We start from the raw sequence: 20,438 nt of genomic DNA, 5'->3' as shown, positions 1-20,438 counted from the left end.
TAGTTCTACCAGATGGCTGCACTTGGCCGTGCTTTTCTTGGCATAACGTGGAATCGTGCTGACCACGTACACACATTGTACAGTGTGCTAATGCTACACACACACACTGTACAGTGTGCTAATGCTACACATACTCGCATGCACATTGTTGTATACAGTAAGCACATACCTTACGTTGCATGTGCACTAGATGATTTAGACACTGTTTTGCATTGAGAATTAAAAACACGACTGATCTTGTGTGCTGAACAGTTATTAATAAGCTAAGAATCTGATTTGATTTCTGATCATGCTTATTTTAGACAACCCCGAGGCGGTCATTATGAAACGGCATGTGATTAATGCAAGACATACTACATATCTGTCACATTACCAATGCATGTTCTAGATCCATCACAGGTCCAGTGATTGGTTCATTTCTTTGCAATGAACCATTGGTGTAACGGGATCGTGGGCACGCAGTCTGTGTCAAGTCACCGGCTGCGTTCCGGAAGGATTGTTAAACAGCCTCCGGTCAGAGAGCAGCCAACCGTTTTCAATACAACGCGCACAGACGTTTTCTACGTGCTCCGTATTTGCACATGAACACATGTGGACTGCTCACTACACAGACACGCATTCTCAAACAGACAGGAAGTGATGTTAGTCCCTGTCACCTGGGAGACGGAGACGGTTGCTAAGCTACACTGACACTGGGATCTGATTCTAAGCCTTTTCTCCATCCCTTCCTTGCACACAACGCATGCACTGATAGATAGAGGCTCTTCTGTTTCACATTGATGCATGCTGATCCTGTTTGCTGCCATCCAGGTCACGTCAACATCTGAATCGCTTCACGCTTTCTTCCTTCACTTTTTATATTTATTTAATCTTAACCGTCTCTATCTTGTTCCTTTTTCACACTCTCTGGTCTGTGATTCCTATTTAAAGCACTCGGTTTAGTTAGCACTCCTTAGGATCTGCAGACTGTTTGCACGTATCATAGTTTGATGTGTGTTGATGCACAGTTTCTGTCTAAATAAAGCATCGCAGCGAGTAAATAGCTTTGGCAAGTACAGTGATGACTGGGGCCTGTACTCCAGTATATTAAGCGTAACTTGAGGAGTTGGGCCATTCTGCTCACTCATCTGGAAGAGAGAGTATTGTTGCAGTTCCAGTGGCCGTATGGCTGCGTTTTATCTTGCAGCGTCTGCTCTATCGACGTGGGCTGTGGTGGGTCACAAAGCCACAGAGAGTTTGTTTTGGAGGGGGAATGCTTGAACTGACTTTTGTTTTCAATATAAAACACAGCGGCTGCGGAACAGTTAGTTTATCCCCAGAGATGTTCGTCTGAAACGGTAAACAAATGTGACATCTTTCCAAATGCCAGAGTCATCAGACCTCAGGGCAGAGATGCAGCGTTAGTCTTAGTAGATCCAATGGCTGAAACGGGACCGTTGTTGCGGCCTTTGCCAGCTATAATATTAAACTATATATATATTGAATTGTTTTTGCCCCAAGGCAATAGGATTGTTTTCTTGTAGATCATTGACAGACTTAGCGCAAACAGACATAGACAAACTTCTGATGGTAAGTCCTTTTCCTTAGCATTAAACAATTTAGAGGATCTATTTAAGGAAATACAATATAATATACATAACTATGTCTTCAAAGGTGTATAAAGACCTTACATAATGAAGCGTTATGTTTTCATTTGCTTAGAAAGAGCTATTTCTATCTACATACACCGCGGGTCCCCTTGCATGGAATTCGCCATGTTGTTTCTACAGTAGCCCTAAATGGACAAACTGCTCTACAGAGTGCGTTAAATATGCTATCTCCTTTGGCAAAGAAGCGAAAACGTGACTACATCTTAGTCCTGTGGCAGCCGCCTAGTGATGTTTCGTTCGTGAACGAATCGTTCATTTTGAACGAATCTTTTAAGTGAACGAATCGTTCTCGTTCACGAAATGCAATGACTCATATTTCTCGTTCACTGAAATCTCTCCCTCGAGCACAGAGCGTCTTGGCTTAAAAGAGTGTCTAAAGCACGAGCCAATGGCGTTCGAGAGTGAGCTTTGACAGAGCATATGATTGGTTGAATGTACTGAACGAATACGCCCTTCACTGAACGATGTGTTTGAGTCTGAACGAGACCCGCTGATTCTCGTTCGTGAGCGAGCTGTTACTTCTGCCTCGTAAACGAAATGAAAGATGAGGTCTCTTGTTCAACAAGTACAGAAATGTAAAAGATCCTTACGAAAATAATTCAATAATGCAAGCTGATGGTTAAATGTAACAAAGACAAATTAACATTGTCATTTTTATTGCATGGAAAATGTCAAGCCCTGTTTACTCCGTTATTGTACTGCAAGCACAGGTGTTTTGTGTGCATTTTGTATCATTTATTGTTCTTTCAAATAAAAACGACATCATTACGTTTAATTCATGTCATGCACTTCTCTAAAAACTGTAAAACAAAAAAGTATTGGTTAGCTCTCATTCGCGTCACGTCAGCAAATAGCATTCCAGCTCCGGCTGTGAAGGGACGTGTAATTGGTTTGATCTTCCACTGAACGAATACGCCCACGCTGACCAGTCTCTGTTGAGTCTGAACGAGAGAGAGAGAGATCTCGTTCGTGAACGAATTGAACGAATTGAACGAGAGTGTACAGTACACTGTAGGTCGGTCATTTAGCATGTGAGTCTCGTTCAGCAATCAGCAGAAAGCGGAAGCAAAGCGCAGTTACAGGTAGGCTACTTTGCACGCTTGTTAATTTAAAATACATAAACTTAACATTTAACATAATCCCAGATTTATGAATGTGTAAATGACCAAACAATTAACTTTTTAATTATGCAGAAAAACCTTGTGCGTTGGTCATCTGAACCACTTATTTAGACTTATTTTATTTATTTAATGAGTAGATCAGAGACACACATTTTAATAAAGCCTGTAATCAGTTTATACGTCCGTTGACATTAATACGTACGTTGACATAACACAACTCTTTTTCGCCACCTGCTGGCGTATTATAGAAATGGTCACTGAACGAATCAGTGAACGAATCTGAACGAATCATTTTGGTGAACTAACTCAAAAAGAACGAATCACTCAAATGAATCATAATTCCCACAGCCGCCATAGTGCTTCGAAAGGGGTGGAGTGAGCCGTTGGTTTCAATTCGAAACCTCGCCGCTAGATGCCGCTAAATTTCATTCACTGGACCTTTAAATTCTTAAGGTTCTTTCGATTTGATTCAATCTAAAGCATTTGAATTTAAACTCTGTGCTATGTTAAGTGTATTGACTGATTCTCAATGTTTAGGTGTTTTCCTGTTCACACAGCTAGACGGTGCTTAAGTGTAACTAACATCAGTGGTATTAGAAGGTTCTGTTGTGCATTTTTTCAGGGTTTCGTGCCCATGAGGGGCATTTGAAGAGTTCATACTCTGAGAGCGGAGATGTTTATTGGGTGTAATTGCACTACGGTTTGAAGCTGATCTCTCTCTTCTATGTTACGTGTCCAGGCGCGGCGAGACAACAGCTTGATGGTGAGGTGGGGCAAAAGCGCTGCTTGGAGCACCATGAACGGGGTCAGTTTGGGTCCACATGAGTGAAAAGTGCAAGAAAAAATTGCAAAAAAGATATAATGCATTTACTTCACAGCAAGACTAAGCCTGCTGTAAATCCTGACTCGACACAGCACGGTGGATGACACACGGCTAGGAACATGAAGCGCTACTGAGAGTTCTGTTGGACTTTTAAGGCAGTCCTGCATGTTCAGAAATTTGAAGAGACAATTTGCTCAAAAGTAATATAAGGTTTTATTTATCAGATGTGAAAAGTAATGACAAAGCTTTGGGTTGTCACACGACCTCCAGAGAGCCAACAACAACCAGCGTACAAATCAACAATATTTATATGTATGTATCGTCGTTCTTCTTCTCCGGTGATAACCAATCATTGTACGCCATGATCCTTTACTCCTCCTTAACACACACACACACACAAAGAGTCACACAGAAAAGAAATGTTATGAATCAATCCACTGCATATGTTTTAAGTATAATCATGAGTTGTGATGTGTTTTAATGAATCATAGGATTAAGAAACAACGCTACATAATTAAAAGCATTAGATGATTGAGTGTTTTCTTTTTTACTAAAAGAATGTTAAGAATGTTGGTATGTTGTCCGGCCACAAGAAACTGTCTCTAGGAGACCACTCCCCAAATGAAACTGTCTCTAGAGAACATTCCTCAAAACTCGCGACTGACCACAGGATGTATGTTGTGAGAAGATGTTATTTTGCAGGAACTAAGAAAAAGGACGGAGTCAGATAACCTGGTTCACGGTGATTGGTTGCCAGGGAGCAATACTCCCTAGAGACAGAGGAGGAGTCAGAAGATGTGAGCGACGTCACATACTGAATAAATATGTGTGTTTTTGAATATCTGGGTTGTTGGCTTGTGGTGAGAGAGTGGAGATTGACTGACAACCCAAAGCTTTGTTACTTTTTACATCTGATAATAAAACTTCTATATAACTTGGAGAAAAGTCTCTTTCAAATTTTTGAGCATGCAGGACTGCCTTTAAAGTCCAACAGGGTGGCACCCAACTGAATCCAGTTTGAGCATTTTCTACTGTTGCTGCTTTAGACCAGGCTTCAGAAAACAAAGAGAAAATATTCTGCTTAGGCAATTACATGCCAGCAGAGAGGTGGCTCCACTTTCTTCTGGCTCCACTTTCTTCCAGCTTCACCCCAGCGATACTTGAGGCTCTTGAAGACAGCTTTGTCTGCTGTCTGGAGTGCATGGGTAGTGTGGGGAGGGTAGCACAAGACCTCTACATTGTTTTCTCATGAGGTCTGGTGTCATCCTTCGGGAGCTGTGCGATAAACATATTTCCCCACTCATAGAAGAGATTAATAACTCTGTGCAATATTAATTATATCTATTTTTTATACAACTTTTTCTGTAAATTATATGTCATTCTGCTGTATATAGCACATACCTTGTACATACAATTGTACATACATACAATTTTTTACATATTTACATACACACATAGCTTTACTCTCTATATCTTTATCTTATGTTTATTGTATTGTATTTCTAAATTTTTTATACCCATAGGCCCTTATTTAAATCATCTGTGTACTGTATTCTATTGAGTTATGGTCTCTGTGTACTGTTGTTGCCGTTTCTGTGTATTCCGTGTTTCATTCCAGCAGCCCTGGTAGCGGAGAGTTAAACTTATTGCATGGATGCATATATTGCCAGAAACAATACGTTTGATGCATGCTCACAAGCAACACTGTATGCCTCATAAAGCAATCATACATATTTACACAGATATGCTAAAATTCCAAGCCCACGCACACTACATGTTACACATGACAGGATAATATTTGAAAGGGTTTGGAAAAATTTAGGGGCAGGATCTGCAACGTTTCTACCTTGCCTGCCTTCACATTGCTTCGGTTTGGGATAGGCAGGTTGGTGGTTTAAAGCCCTGTCCACCTTCTTACTTCTCATTGAACACAGGAGGACCCCTATGTGACAGCAGTATTCTCAAAACGGGTGTAGTAGTTAGTGCTTTGGGCATGACATTGGCAGGTAGGTGGTTTGAAGTCCCGGTCCTCTTTGACTTTGTTTCTCATTGAACATAGGAGAAACTCCCCTCACAGCAACATTCTTAGTTGTCATGAATGCACATATAGTGAAAAACAATAAGTTTGATCCCTGCTCACATGCAACACGGTTTGTCTCATCGAGCATTTATTCATATATACAGAGACATGCAAAACTGTCAAGGCCACACACTACATGTTACACATGACAGGATTATATTTAAAGCAGGTTGGAGGTAATTTTGGGACAGGATCTGTTTTTCATAACTGTCACGTTTCTACCCCCCTGTTAAACTTATTGCATGGATGCATATATTGCCAGAAACAATTCGTTTGATGCATGCTCACAAGCAACACTGTATGCCTCATAAAGCAATCATACATATTTACACAGATATGCTAAAATTCCAAGCCCACGCACACTACATGTTACACATGACAGGATAATATTTGAAAGGGTTTGGAAAAATTTAGGGGCAGGATCTGCAACGTTTCTACCTTGCCTGCCTTCACATTGCTTCGGTTTGGGATAGGCAGGTTGGTGGTTTAAAGCCCTGTCCACCTTCTTACTTCTCATTGAACACAGGAGGACCCCTATGTGACAGCAGTATTCTCAAAACGGGTGTAGTAGTTAGTGCTTTGGGCATGACATTGGCAGGTAGGTGGTTTGAAGTCCCGGTCCTCTTTGACTTTGTTTCTCATTGAACATAGGAGAAACTCCCCTCACAGCAACATTCTTAGTTGTCATGAATGCACATATAGTGAAAAACAATAAGTTTGATCCCTGCTCACATGCAACACGGTTTGTCTCATCGAGCATTTATTCATATATACAGAGACATGCAAAACTGTCAAGGCCACACACTACATGTTACACATGACAGGATTATATTTAAAGCAGGTTGGAGGTAATTTTGGGACAGGATCTGTTTTTCATAACTGTCACGTTTCTACCCCCCTGTTAAACGTTTTTGCCCCAAGGCAATAGGATTGTTTTCTTGTAGATCATTGACAGACTTAGCGCAAACAGACATAGACAAACTTCTGATGGTAAGTCCTTTTCCTTAGCATTAAACAATTTAGAGGATCTATTTAAGAAATACAATATAATATACATAACTATGTCTTCAAAGGTGTATAAAGACCTTACATAATGAAGCGTTATGTTTTATTTCTTAGAATGAGCTATTTCTATCTACATACACCGCGGGTCCCCTTGCATGGAATTCGCCATGTTGTTTCTACAGTAGCCCTAAAGGACAAACTGCTCTACAGAGGCGTTTCAAATATCTATCTCCTTTGGCAAAGAAGCGAAAACGTGACGACATCTTAGTCCTGTGGCAGCCGCCTAGTGATGTTTCGTTCGTGAACGAATCGTTCATTTTGAACGAATCTTTTAAGTGAACGAATCGTTCTCGTTCACGAAATGCAATGACTCATATTTCTCGTTCACTGAAATCTCTCCCTCGAGCACAGAGCGTCTTGGCTTAAAAGAGTGTCTAAAGCACGAGCCAATGGCGTTCGAGAGTGAGCTTTGACAGAGCATATGATTGGTTGAATGTACTGAACGAATACGCCCTTCACTGAACGATGTGTTTGAGTCTGAACGAGACCCGCTGATTCTCGTTCGTGAGCGAGCTGTTACTTCTGCCTCGTAAACGAAATGAAAGATGAGGTCTCTTGTTCAACAAGTACAGAAATGTAAAAGATCCTTACGAAAATAATTCAATAATGCAAGCTGATGGTTAAATGTAACAAAGACAAATTAACATTGTCATTTTTATTGCATGGAAAATGTCAAGCCCTGTTTACTCCGTTATTGTACTGCAAGCACAGGTGTTTTGTGTGCATTTTGTATCATTTATTGTTCTTTCAAATAAAAACGACATCATTACGTTTAATTCATGTCATGCACTTCTCTAAAAACTGTAAAACAAAAAAGTATTGGTTAGCTCTCATTCGCGTCACGTCAGCAAATAGCATTCCAGCTCCGGCTGTGAAGGGACGTGTAATTGGTTTGATCTTCCACTGAACGAATACGCCCACGCTGACCAGTCTCTGTTGAGTCTGAACGAGAGAGAGAGAGATCTCGTTCGTGAACGAATTGAACGAATTGAACGAGAGTGTACAGTACACTGTAGGTCGGTCATTTAGCATGTGAGTCTCGTTCAGCAATCAGCAGAAAGCGGATGCAAAGCGCAGTTACAGGTAGGCTACTTTGCACGCTTGTTTATTTAAAATACATAAACTTTACTTTTAACATAATCCCAGATTTATGAATGTGTAAATGACCAAACAATTAACTTTTTAATTATGCAGAAACACCTTGTGCGTTGGTCATCTGAACCACTTATTTAGACTTATTTTATTTATTTAATGAGTAGATCAGAGACACACATTTTAATAAAGCCTGTAATCAGTTTATACGTCCGTTGACATTAATACGTACGTTGACATAACACAACTCTTTTTCGCCACCTGCTGGCGTATTATAGAAATGGTCACTGAACGAATCAGTGAACGAATCTGAACGAATCATTTTGGTGAACTAACTCAAAAAGAACGAATCACTCAAATGAATCATAATTCCCACAGCCGCCATAGTGCTTCGAAAGGGGTGGAGTGAGCCGTTGGTTTCAATTCGAAACCTCGCCGCTAGATGCCGCTAAATTTCATTCACTGGACCTTTAAATTCTTAAGGTTCTTTCGATTTGATTCAATCTAAAGCATTTGAATTTAAACTCTGTGCTATGTTAAGTGTATTGACTGATTCTCAATGTTTAGGTGTTTTCCTGTTCACACAGCTAGACGGTGCTTAAGTGTAACTAACATCAGTGGTATTAGAAGGTTCTGTTGTGCATTTTTTCAGGGTTTCGTGCCCATGAGGGGCATTTGAAGAGTTCATACTCTGAGAGCGGAGATGTTTATTGGGTGTAATTGCACTACGGTTTGAAGCTGATCTCTCTCTTCTATGTTACGTGTCCAGGCGCGGCGAGACAACAGCTTGATGGTGAGGTGGGGCAAAAGCGCTGCTTGGAGCACCATGAACGGGGTCAGTTTGGGTCCACATGAGTGAAAAGTGCAAGAAAAAATTGCAAAAAAGATATAATGCATTTACTTCACAGCAAGACTAAGCCTGCTGTAAATCCTGACTCGACACAGCACGGTGGATGACACACGGCTAGGAACATGAAGCGCTACTGAGAGTTCTGTTGGACTTTTAAGGCAGTCCTGCATGTTCAGAAATTTGAAGAGACAATTTGCTCAAAAGTAATATAAGGTTTTATTTATCAGATGTGAAAAGTAATGACAAAGCTTTGGGTTGTCACACGACCTCCAGAGAGCCAACAACAACCAGCGTACAAATCAACAATATTTATATGTATGTATCGTCGTTCTTCTTCTCCGGTGATAACCAATCATTGTACGCCATGATCCTTTACTCCTCCTTTGTCTTGGGTGCTATCTCTCTCGGCAACAGCAATCATTAGGTACCTGAAGTTTAGTAAGTAGTAACTGAAGTTATTTTGATTTAGGGTGGTTTTGGTGTTTTATTTTCGTTACGTCACTGTCAGATTACATGTAACACATTATCTATGCAACACGTCTGCAACCTGTGGTCTGCTGCTAATAAGAGGAAGTATCGTCTAGAGACAGTTTCATATCGCAAAACAACATGTAAAAATACTTTCAGTAAAAACTAAATCATCTAATGCTTTTAATTATGCAGCATTGTTTCTTAATCCTATGATTTAATAAAACACATCAAAACTCATGATTATACTTAAAACATATGCATTGGATTAATTCATAACATTCCCCTCTGTTTGACCTTTTGGGTGTGTGTGTGTGTGCTGTCTTGCACGTACGCATAGAGTTTGTTCCTCATTGTGGTTAAGCTAGCTTCCTGTTTTTCTGTTGCAAGCAGTATAATTTTAACCAGAAATTTCCACTGCTCAACACAGCAAACACATTTACACAAACACAATGCAATGATTATTAATGAAATTCACTTATTGATTATATAGTAAATACTTCATACTCATATTCTGAATAATATTTCCACAATTCTCTTCTGATCAAAAAGAGGTTCACATAATTCTCATTCTGCTTCTGCTGTTGTATTCACTCCCTAGTAATATCTTGTTATCTTTACAAAATCAACACTTCTTAAAAACTTAATACCTTAAAACCTGTAAGAAAACACTTCTTAAAAATACACTATTAAACCTGAAAATTGAAAAACATTGAAAAACACTCAAAATCACACAATAATGAAAACTTAATTATAAGGAATAAATGGTTATTTGTATGTCCACGTCCGTGAACACTTCACACAGAATCTTTTGTACTTTCTTGAAGTCTAGTTTATCTATGCCACACCCCAGCCGGGGTACTGAGACACTTCTTACTCTATAAGCCACACACCAATCTCTCATGTGTTTTAGGCTATCTGTGAAACAGTCATATGTTGGTAAATCAGTACATTGTTCTTTGGTTATTAGGTGAAACACAGTGCTGTCTCTTTCCCGGGTTACTGCACACTCACCCGGTTTTTTATTTTGACACCTTACTTTTTCCACTCCAAATTTCTCCTTGAACTGTTTTGCAATACCTGCCCCGTATGCACAATCAGCACTTACACAGTGAGCTAATGGTTCTGTGTATGGACTTGTGAAAATGTCACCTGTTTTGTGTATAATTTGGAGCTGTTGGTGTTGTTCAATAGCAATTTCAGTGTCTGTGTTACCGTTCGCACTCTGTGTATCCTCCCTCTCTTGGACCTGAGTCCTCAGGTCCAAACCAGTGTCAGCAAGAGACCTAGAAGGGGGTCACAAGCTACACAGGATGTTAAATGGAACCAAGTGTCTCCTTTGCCTTGGAGTTGCACACAATGTGAGGTGCGAGCTGTCACACGTATAGATTGAGACCACCGTGGTTCATTCCAGTTTCTGCTGAATTTTCTGATCCTGACCCAGTCTGTTGTGACTGGTGATGGCAGTTCCTCGGGTTGCGCTGGTACAGGAGTTNGTATTGCATGGATGCATATATTGCCAGAAACAATTCGTTTGATGCATGCTCACAAGCAACACTGTATGCCTCATAAAGCAATCATACATATTTACACAGATATGCTAAAATTCCAAGCCCACGCACACTACATGTTACACATGACAGGATAATATTTGAAAGGGTTTGGAAAAATTTAGGGGCAGGATCTGCAACGTTTCTACCTTGCCTGCCTTCACATTGCTTCGGTTTGGGATAGGCAGGTTGGTGGTTTAAAGCCCTGTCCACCTTCTTACTTCTCATTGAACACAGGAGGACCCCTATGTGACAGCAGTATTCTCAAAACGGGTGTAGTAGTTAGTGCTTTGGGCATGACATTGGCAGGTAGGTGGTTTGAAGTCCCGGTCCTCTTTGACTTTGTTTCTCATTGAACATAGGAGAAACTCCCCTCACAGCAACATTCTTAGTTGTCATGAATGCACATAAATTCATGGACGATAAGTTTGCCCCCAGCTCATCGTCAGCTGGATTTGCCCAAGCGAGAATGTATGCATAATAAAACAATCATGCAAATTTGTCCAGGTAACACACAACTCCAAGCCCATGCCAGCATTATATTAAAAGTGAGTTGATAATATTTGAGAGAGTGTGTCTGATTTTCATGACAGTATCGGCTCCATTTCTATCTTACCCGTATTGCATGGATGCATATATTGCCAGAAACAATTCGTTTGATGCATGCTCACAAGCAACACTGTATGCCTCATAAAGCAATCATACATATTTACACAGATATGCTAAAATTCCAAGCCCACGCACACTACATGTTACACATGACAGGATAATATTTGAAAGGGTTTGGAAAAATTTAGGGGCAGGATCTGCAACGTTTCTACCTTGCCTGCCTTCACATTGCTTCGGTTTGGGATAGGCAGGTTGGTGGTTTAAAGCCCTGTCCACCTTCTTACTTCTCATTGAACACAGGAGGACCCCTATGTGACAGCAGTATTCTCAAAACGGGTGTAGTAGTTAGTGCTTTGGGCATGACATTGGCAGGTAGGTGGTTTGAAGTCCCGGTCCTCTTTGACTTTGTTTCTCATTGAACATAGGAGAAACTCCCCTCACAGCAACATTCTTAGTTGTCATGAATGCACATATAGTGAAAAACAATAAGTTTGATCCCTGCTCACATGCAACACGGTTTGTCTCATCGAGCATTTATTCATATATACAGAGACATGCAAAACTGTCAAGGCCACACACTACATGTTACACATGACAGGATTATATTTAAAGCAGGTTGGAGGTAATTTTGGGACAGGATCTGTTTTTCATAACTGTCACGTTTCTACCCCCCTGTTAAACGTATTGCATGGATGCATATATTGCCAGAAACAATTCGTTTGATGCATGCTCACAAGCAACACTGTATGCCTCATAAAGCAATCATACATATTTACACAGATATGCTAAAATTCCAAGCCCACGCACACTACATGTTACACATGACAGGATAATATTTGAAAGGGTTTGGAAAAATTTAGGGGCAGGATCTGCAACGTTTCTACCTTGCCTGCCTTCACATTGCTTCGGTTTGGGATAGGCAGGTTGGTGGTTTAAAGCCCTGTCCACCTTCTTACTTCTCATTGAACACAGGAGGACCCCTATGTGACAGCAGTATTCTCAAAACGGGTGTAGTAGTTAGTGCTTTGGGCATGACATTGGCAGGTAGGTGGTTTGAAGTCCCGGTCCTCTTTGACTTTGTTTCTCATTGAACATAGGAGAAACTCCCCTCACAGCAACATTCTTAGTTGTCATGAATGCACATATAGTGAAAAACAATAAGTTTGATCCCTGCTCACATGCAACACGGTTTGTCTCATCGAGCATTTATTCATATATACAGAGACATGCAAAACTGTCAAGGCCACACACTACATGTTACACATGACAGGATTATATTTAAAGCAGGTTGGAGGTAATTTTGGGACAGGATCTGTTTTTCATAACTGTCACGTTTCTACCCCCCTGTTAAACGTATTGCATGGATGCATATATTGCCAGAAACAATTCGTTTGATGCATGCTCACAAGCAACACTGTATGCCTCATAAAGCAATCATACATATTTACACAGATATGCTAAAATTCCAAGCCCACGCACACTACATGTTACACATGACAGGATAATATTTGAAAGGGTTTGGAAAAATTTAGGGGCAGGATCTGCAACGTTTCTACCTTGCCTGCCTTCACATTGCTTCGGTTTGGGATAGGCAGGTTGGTGGTTTAAAGCCCTGTCCACCTTCTTACTTCTCATTGAACACAGGAGGACCCCTATGTGACAGCAGTATTCTCAAAACGGGTGTAGTAGTTAGTGCTTTGGGCATGACATTGGCAGGTAGGTGGTTTGAAGTCCCGGTCCTCTTTGACTTTGTTTCTCATTGAACATAGGAGAAACTCCCCTCACAGCAACATTCTTAGTTGTCATGAATGCACATATAGTGAAAAACAATAAGTTTGATCCCTGCTCACATGCAACACGGTTTGTCTCATCGAGCATTTATTCATATATACAGAGACATGCAAAACTGTCAAGGCCACACACTACATGTTACACATGACAGGATTATATTTAAAGCAGGTTGGAGGTAATTTTGGGACAGGATCTGTTTTTCATAACTGTCACGTTTCTACCCCCCTGTTAAACGTATTGCATGGATGCATATATTGCCAGAAACAATTCGTTTGATGCATGCTCACAAGCAACACTGTATGCCTCATAAAGCAATCATACATATTTACACAGATATGCTAAAATTCCAAGCCCACGCACACTACATGTTACACATGACAGGATAATATTTGAAAGGGTTTGGAAAAATTTAGGGGCAGGATCTGCAACGTTTCTACCTTGCCTGCCTTCACATTGCTTCGGTTTGGGATAGGCAGGTTGGTGGTTTAAAGCCCTGTCCACCTTCTTACTTCTCATTGAACACAGGAGGACCCCTATGTGACAGCAGTATTCTCAAAACGGGTGTAGTAGTTAGTGCTTTGGGCATGACATTGGCAGGTAGGTGGTTTGAAGTCCCGGTCCTCTTTGACTTTGTTTCTCATTGAACATAGGAGAAACTCCCCTCACAGCAACATTCTTAGTTGTCATGAATGCACATATAGTGAAAAACAATAAGTTTGATCCCTGCTCACATGCAACACGGTTTGTCTCATCGAGCATTTATTCATATATACAGAGACATGCAAAACTGTCAAGGCCACACACTACATGTTACACATGACAGGATTATATTTAAAGCAGGTTGGAGGTAATTTTGGGACAGGATCTGTTTTTCATAACTGTCACGTTTCTACCCCCCTGTTAAACGTATTGCATGGATGCATATATTGCCAGAAACAATTCGTTTGATGCATGCTCACAAGCAACACTGTATGCCTCATAAAGCAATCATACATATTTACACAGATATGCTAAAATTCCAAGCCCACGCACACTACATGTTACACATGACAGGATAATATTTGAAAGGGTTTGGAAAAATTTAGGGGCAGGATCTGCAACGTTTCTACCTTGCCTGCCTTCACATTGCTTCGGTTTGGGATAGGCAGGTTGGTGGTTTAAAGCCCTGTCCACCTTCTTACTTCTCATTGAACACAGGAGGACCCCTATGTGACAGCAGTATTCTCAAAACGGGTGTAGTAGTTAGTGCTTTGGGCATGACATTGGCAGGTAGGTGGTTTGAAGTCCCGGTCCTCTTTGACTTTGTTTCTCATTGAACATAGGAGAAACTCCCCTCACAGCAACATTCTTAGTTGTCATGAATGCACATATAGTGAAAAACAATAAGTTTGATCCCTGCTCACATGCAACACGGTTTGTCTCATCGAGCATTTATTCATATATACAGAGACATGCAAAACTGTCAAGGCCACACACTACATGTTACACATGACAGGATTATATTTAAAGCAGGTTGGAGGTAATTTTGGGACAGGATCTGTTTTTCATAACTGTCACGTTTCTACCCCCCTGTTAAACGTATTGCATGGATGCATATATTGCCAGAAACAATTCGTTTGATGCATGCTCACAAGCAACACTGTATGCCTCATAAAGCAATCATACATATTTACACAGATATGCTAAAATTCCAAGCCCACGCACACTACATGTTACACATGACAGGATAATATTTGAAAGGGTTTGGAAAAATTTAGGGGCAGGATCTGCAACGTTTCTACCTTGCCTGCCTTCACATTGCTTCGGTTTGGGATAGGCAGGTTGGTGGTTTAAAGCCCTGTCCACCTTCTTACTTCTCATTGAACACAGGAGGACCCCTATGTGACAGCAGTATTCTCAAAACGGGTGTAGTAGTTAGTGCTTTGGGCATGACATTGGCAGGTAGGTGGTTTGAAGTCCCGGTCCTCTTTGACTTTGTTTCTCATTGAACATAGGAGAAACTCCCCTCACAGCAACATTCTTAGTTGTCATGAATGCACATATAGTGAAAAACAATAAGTTTGATCCCTGCTCACATGCAACACGGTTTGTCTCATCGAGCATTTATTCATATATACAGAGACATGCAAAACTGTCAAGGCCACACACTACATGTTACACATGACAGGATTATATTTAAAGCAGGTTGGAGGTAATTTTGGGACAGGATCTGTTTTTCATAACTGTCACGTTTCTACCCCCCTGTTAAACGTATTGCATGGATGCATATATTGCCAGAAACAATTCGTTTGATGCATGCTCACAAGCAACACTGTATGCCTCATAAAGCAATCATACATATTTACACAGATATGCTAAAATTCCAAGCCCACGCACACTACATGTTACACATGACAGGATAATATTTGAAAGGGTTTGGAAAAATTTAGGGGCAGGATCTGCAACGTTTCTACCTTGCCTGCCTTCACATTGCTTCGGTTTGGGATAGGCAGGTTGGTGGTTTAAAGCCCTGTCCACCTTCTTACTTCTCATTGAACACAGGAGGACCCCTATGTGACAGCAGTATTCTCAAAACGGGTGTAGTAGTTAGTGCTTTGGGCATGACATTGGCAGGTAGGTGGTTTGAAGTCCCGGTCCTCTTTGACTTTGTTTCTCATTGAACATAGGAGAAACTCCCCTCACAGCAACATTCTTAGTTGTCATGAATGCACATATAGTGAAAAACAATAAGTTTGATCCCTGCTCACATGCAACACGGTTTGTCTCATCGAGCATTTATTCATATATACAGAGACATGCAAAACTGTCAAGGCCACACACTACATGTTACACATGACAGGATTATATTTAAAGCAGGTTGGAGGTAATTTTGGGACAGGATCTGTTTTTCATAACTGTCACGTTTCTACCCCCCTGTTAAACGTATTGCATGGATGCATATATTGCCAGAAACAATTCGTTTGATGCATGCTCACAAGCAACACTGTATGCCTCATAAAGCAATCATACATATTTACACAGATATGCTAAAATTCCAAGCCCACGCACACTACATGTTACACATGACAGGATAATATTTGAAAGGGTTTGGAAAAATTTAGGGGCAGGATCTGCAACGTTTCTACCTTGCCTGCCTTCACATTGCTTCGGTTTGGGATAGGCAGGTTGGTGGTTTAAAGCCCTGTCCACCTTCTTACTTCTCATTGAACACAGGAGGACCCCTATGTGACAGCAGTATTCTCAAAACGGGTGTAGTAGTTAGTGCTTTGGGCATGACATTGGCAGGTAGGTGGTTTGAAGTCCCGGTCCTCTTTGACTTTGTTTCTCATTGAACATAGGAGAAACTCCCCTCACAGCAACATTCTTAGTTGTCATGAATGCACATATAGTGAAAAACAATAAGTTTGATCCCTGCTCACATGCAACACGGTTTGTCTCATCGAGCATTTATTCATATATACAGAGACATGCAAAACTGTCAAGGCCACACACTACATGTTACACATGACAGGATTATATTTAAAGCAGGTTGGAGGTAATTTTGGGACAGGATCTGTTTTTCATAACTGTCACGTTTCTACCCCCCTGTTAAACGTATTGCATGGATGCATATATTGCCAGAAACAATTCGTTTGATGCATGCTCACAAGCAACACTGTATGCCTCATAAAGCAATCATACATATTTACACAGATATGCTAAAATTCCAAGCCCACGCACACTACATGTTACACATGACAGGATAATATTTGAAAGGGTTTGGAAAAATTTAGGGGCAGGATCTGCAACGTTTCTACCTTGCCTGCCTTCACATTGCTTCGGTTTGGGATAGGCAGGTTGGTGGTTTAAAGCCCTGTCCACCTTCTTACTTCTCATTGAACACAGGAGGACCCCTATGTGACAGCAGTATTCTCAAAACGGGTGTAGTAGTTAGTGCTTTGGGCATGACATTGGCAGGTAGGTGGTTTGAAGTCCCGGTCCTCTTTGACTTTGTTTCTCATTGAACATAGGAGAAACTCCCCTCACAGCAACATTCTTAGTTGTCATGAATGCACATATAGTGAAAAACATAAGTTTGATCCCTGCTCACAGCAACACGTTTGTCTCTCGAGCATTTATTCATATATACAGAGACATGCAAAACTGTCAAGGCCACACACTACATGTTACACATGACAGGATTATATTTAAAGCAGGTTGGAGGTAATTTGGGACAGGATCTGTTTTTCATAACTGTCACGTTTCTACCCCCCTGTTAAACGTATTGCATGGATGCATATATTCCAGAACATTCGTTTGATGCATGCTCACAAGCAACACTGTATGCTCATAAAGCAATCATATATTTACACAGATATGCTAAAATTCCAAGCCCACGCACACTACATGTTACACATGACAGGATAATATTTGAAAGGGTTTGAAAAATTTAGGGGCAGGATCTGCAACGTTTCTACCTTGCCTGCCTTCACATGCTTCGGTTTGGATGCAGGTTGGTGGTTTAAAGCCCTGTCCCCTTTACTTCTCATTGAACACAGGAGGACCCCTATGTGACAGCAGTATTCTCAAAACGGGTGTAGTAGTTAGTGCTTTGGGCATGACATTGGCAGGTAGGTGGTTTGAAGTCCCGGTCCTCTTTGACTTTGTTTCTCATTGAACATAGGAGAAACTCCCCTCACAGCAACATTCTTAGTTGTCATGAATGCACATATAGTGAAAAACAATAAGTTTGATCCCTGCTCACATGCAACACGGTTTGTCTCATCGAGCATTTATTCATATATACAGAGACATGCAAAACTGTCAAGGCCACACACTACATGTTACACATGACAGGATTATATTTAAAGCAGGTTGGAGGTAATTTTGGGACAGGATCTGTTTTTCATAACTGTCACGTTTCTACCCCCCTGTTAAACGTATTGCATGGATGCATATATTGCCAGAAACAATTCGTTTGATGCATGCTCACAAGCAACACTGTATGCCTCATAAAGCAATCATACATATTTACACAGATATGCTAAAATTCCAAGCCCACGCACACTACATGTTACACATGACAGGATAATATTTGAAAGGGTTTGGAAAAATTTAGGGGCAGGATCTGCAACGTTTCTACCTTGCCTGCCTTCACATTGCTTCGGTTTGGGATAGGCAGGTTGGTGGTTTAAAGCCCTGTCCACCTTCTTACTTCTCATTGAACACAGGAGGACCCCTATGTGACAGCAGTATTCTCAAAACGGGTGTAGTAGTTAGTGCTTTGGGCATGACATTGGCAGGTAGGTGGTTTGAAGTCCCGGTCCTCTTTGACTTTGTTTCTCATTGAACATAGGAGAAACTCCCCTCACAGCAACATTCTTAGTTGTCATGAATGCACATATAGTGAAAAACAATAAGTTTGATCCCTGCTCACATGCAACACGGTTTGTCTCATCGAGCATTTATTCATATATACAGAGACATGCAAAACTGTCAAGGCCACACACTACATGTTACACATGACAGGATTATATTTAAAGCAGGTTGGAGGTAATTTTGGGACAGGATCTGTTTTTCATAACTGTCACGTTTCTACCCCCCTGTTAAACGTATTGCATGGATGCATATATTGCCAGAAACAATTCGTTTGATGCATGCTCACAAGCAACACTGTATGCCTCATAAAGCAATCATACATATTTACACAGATATGCTAAAATTCCAAGCCCACGCACACTACATGTTACACATGACAGGATAATATTTGAAAGGGTTTGGAAAAATTTAGGGGCAGGATCTGCAACGTTTCTACCTTGCCTGCCTTCACATTGCTTCGGTTTGGGATAGGCAGGTTGGTGGTTTAAAGCCCTGTCCACCTTCTTACTTCTCATTGAACACAGGAGGACCCCTATGTGACAGCAGTATTCTCAAAACGGGTGTAGTAGTTAGTGCTTTGGGCATGACATTGGCAGGTAGGTGGTTTGAAGTCCCGGTCCTCTTTGACTTTGTTTCTCATTGAACATAGGAGAAACTCCCCTCACAGCAACATTCTTAGTTGTCATGAATGCACATATAGTGAAAAACAATAAGTTTGATCCCTGCTCACATGCAACACGGTTTGTCTCATCGAGCATTTATTCATATATACAGAGACATGCAAAACTGTCAAGGCCACACACTACATGTTACACATGACAGGATTATATTTAAAGCAGGTTGGAGGTAATTTTGGGACAGGATCTGTTTTTCATAACTGTCACGTTTCTACCCCCCTGTTAAACGTATTGCATGGATGCATATATTGCCAGAAACAATTCGTTTGATGCATGCTCACAAGCAACACTGTATGCCTCATAAAGCAATCATACATATTTACACAGATATGCTAAAATTCCAAGCCCACGCACACTACATGTTACACATGACAGGATAATATTTGAAAGGGTTTGGAAAAATTTAGGGGCAGGATCTGCAACGTTTCTACCTTGCCTGCCTTCACATTGCTTCGGTTTGGGATAGGCAGGTTGGTGGTTTAAAGCCCTGTCCACCTTCTTACTTCTCATTGAACACAGGAGGACCCCTATGTGACAGCAGTATTCTCAAAACGGGTGTAGTAGTTAGTGCTTTGGGCATGACATTGGCAGGTAGGTGGTTTGAAGTCCCGGTCCTCTTTGACTTTGTTTCTCATTGAACATAGGAGAAACTCCCCTCACAGCAACATTCTTAGTTGTCATGAATGCACATATAGTGAAAAACAATAAGTTTGATCCCTGCTCACATGCAACACGGTTTGTCTCATCGAGCATTTATTCATATATACAGAGACATGCAAAACTGTCAAGGCCACACACTACATGTTACACATGACAGGATTATATTTAAAGCAGGTTGGAGGTAATTTTGGGACAGGATCTGTTTTTCATAACTGTCACGTTTCTACCCCCCTGTTAAACGTATTGCATGGATGCATATATTGCCAGAAACAATTCGTTTGATGCATGCTCACAAGCAACACTGTATGCCTCATAAAGCAATCATACATATTTACACAGATATGCTAAAATTCCAAGCCCACGCACACTACATGTTACACATGACAGGATAATATTTGAAAGGGTTTGGAAAAATTTAGGGGCAGGATCTGCAACGTTTCTACCTTGCCTGCCTTCACATTGCTTCGGTTTGGGATAGGCAGGTTGGTGGTTTAAAGCCCTGTCCACCTTCTTACTTCTCATTGAACACAGGAGGACCCCTATGTGACAGCAGTATTCTCAAAACGGGTGTAGTAGTTAGTGCTTTGGGCATGACATTGGCAGGTAGGTGGTTTGAAGTCCCGGTCCTCTTTGACTTTGTTTCTC

Source organism: Triplophysa rosa, linkage group LG11 (assembly GCF_024868665.1).
Source record: "Triplophysa rosa linkage group LG11, Trosa_1v2, whole genome shotgun sequence".
In the NCBI taxonomy this organism is placed as follows: domain Eukaryota; kingdom Metazoa; phylum Chordata; class Actinopteri; order Cypriniformes; family Nemacheilidae; genus Triplophysa; species Triplophysa rosa.
The sequence above is the reverse complement of the archived record's forward strand: the minus strand, read 5'-3'. Positions refer to the sequence as shown.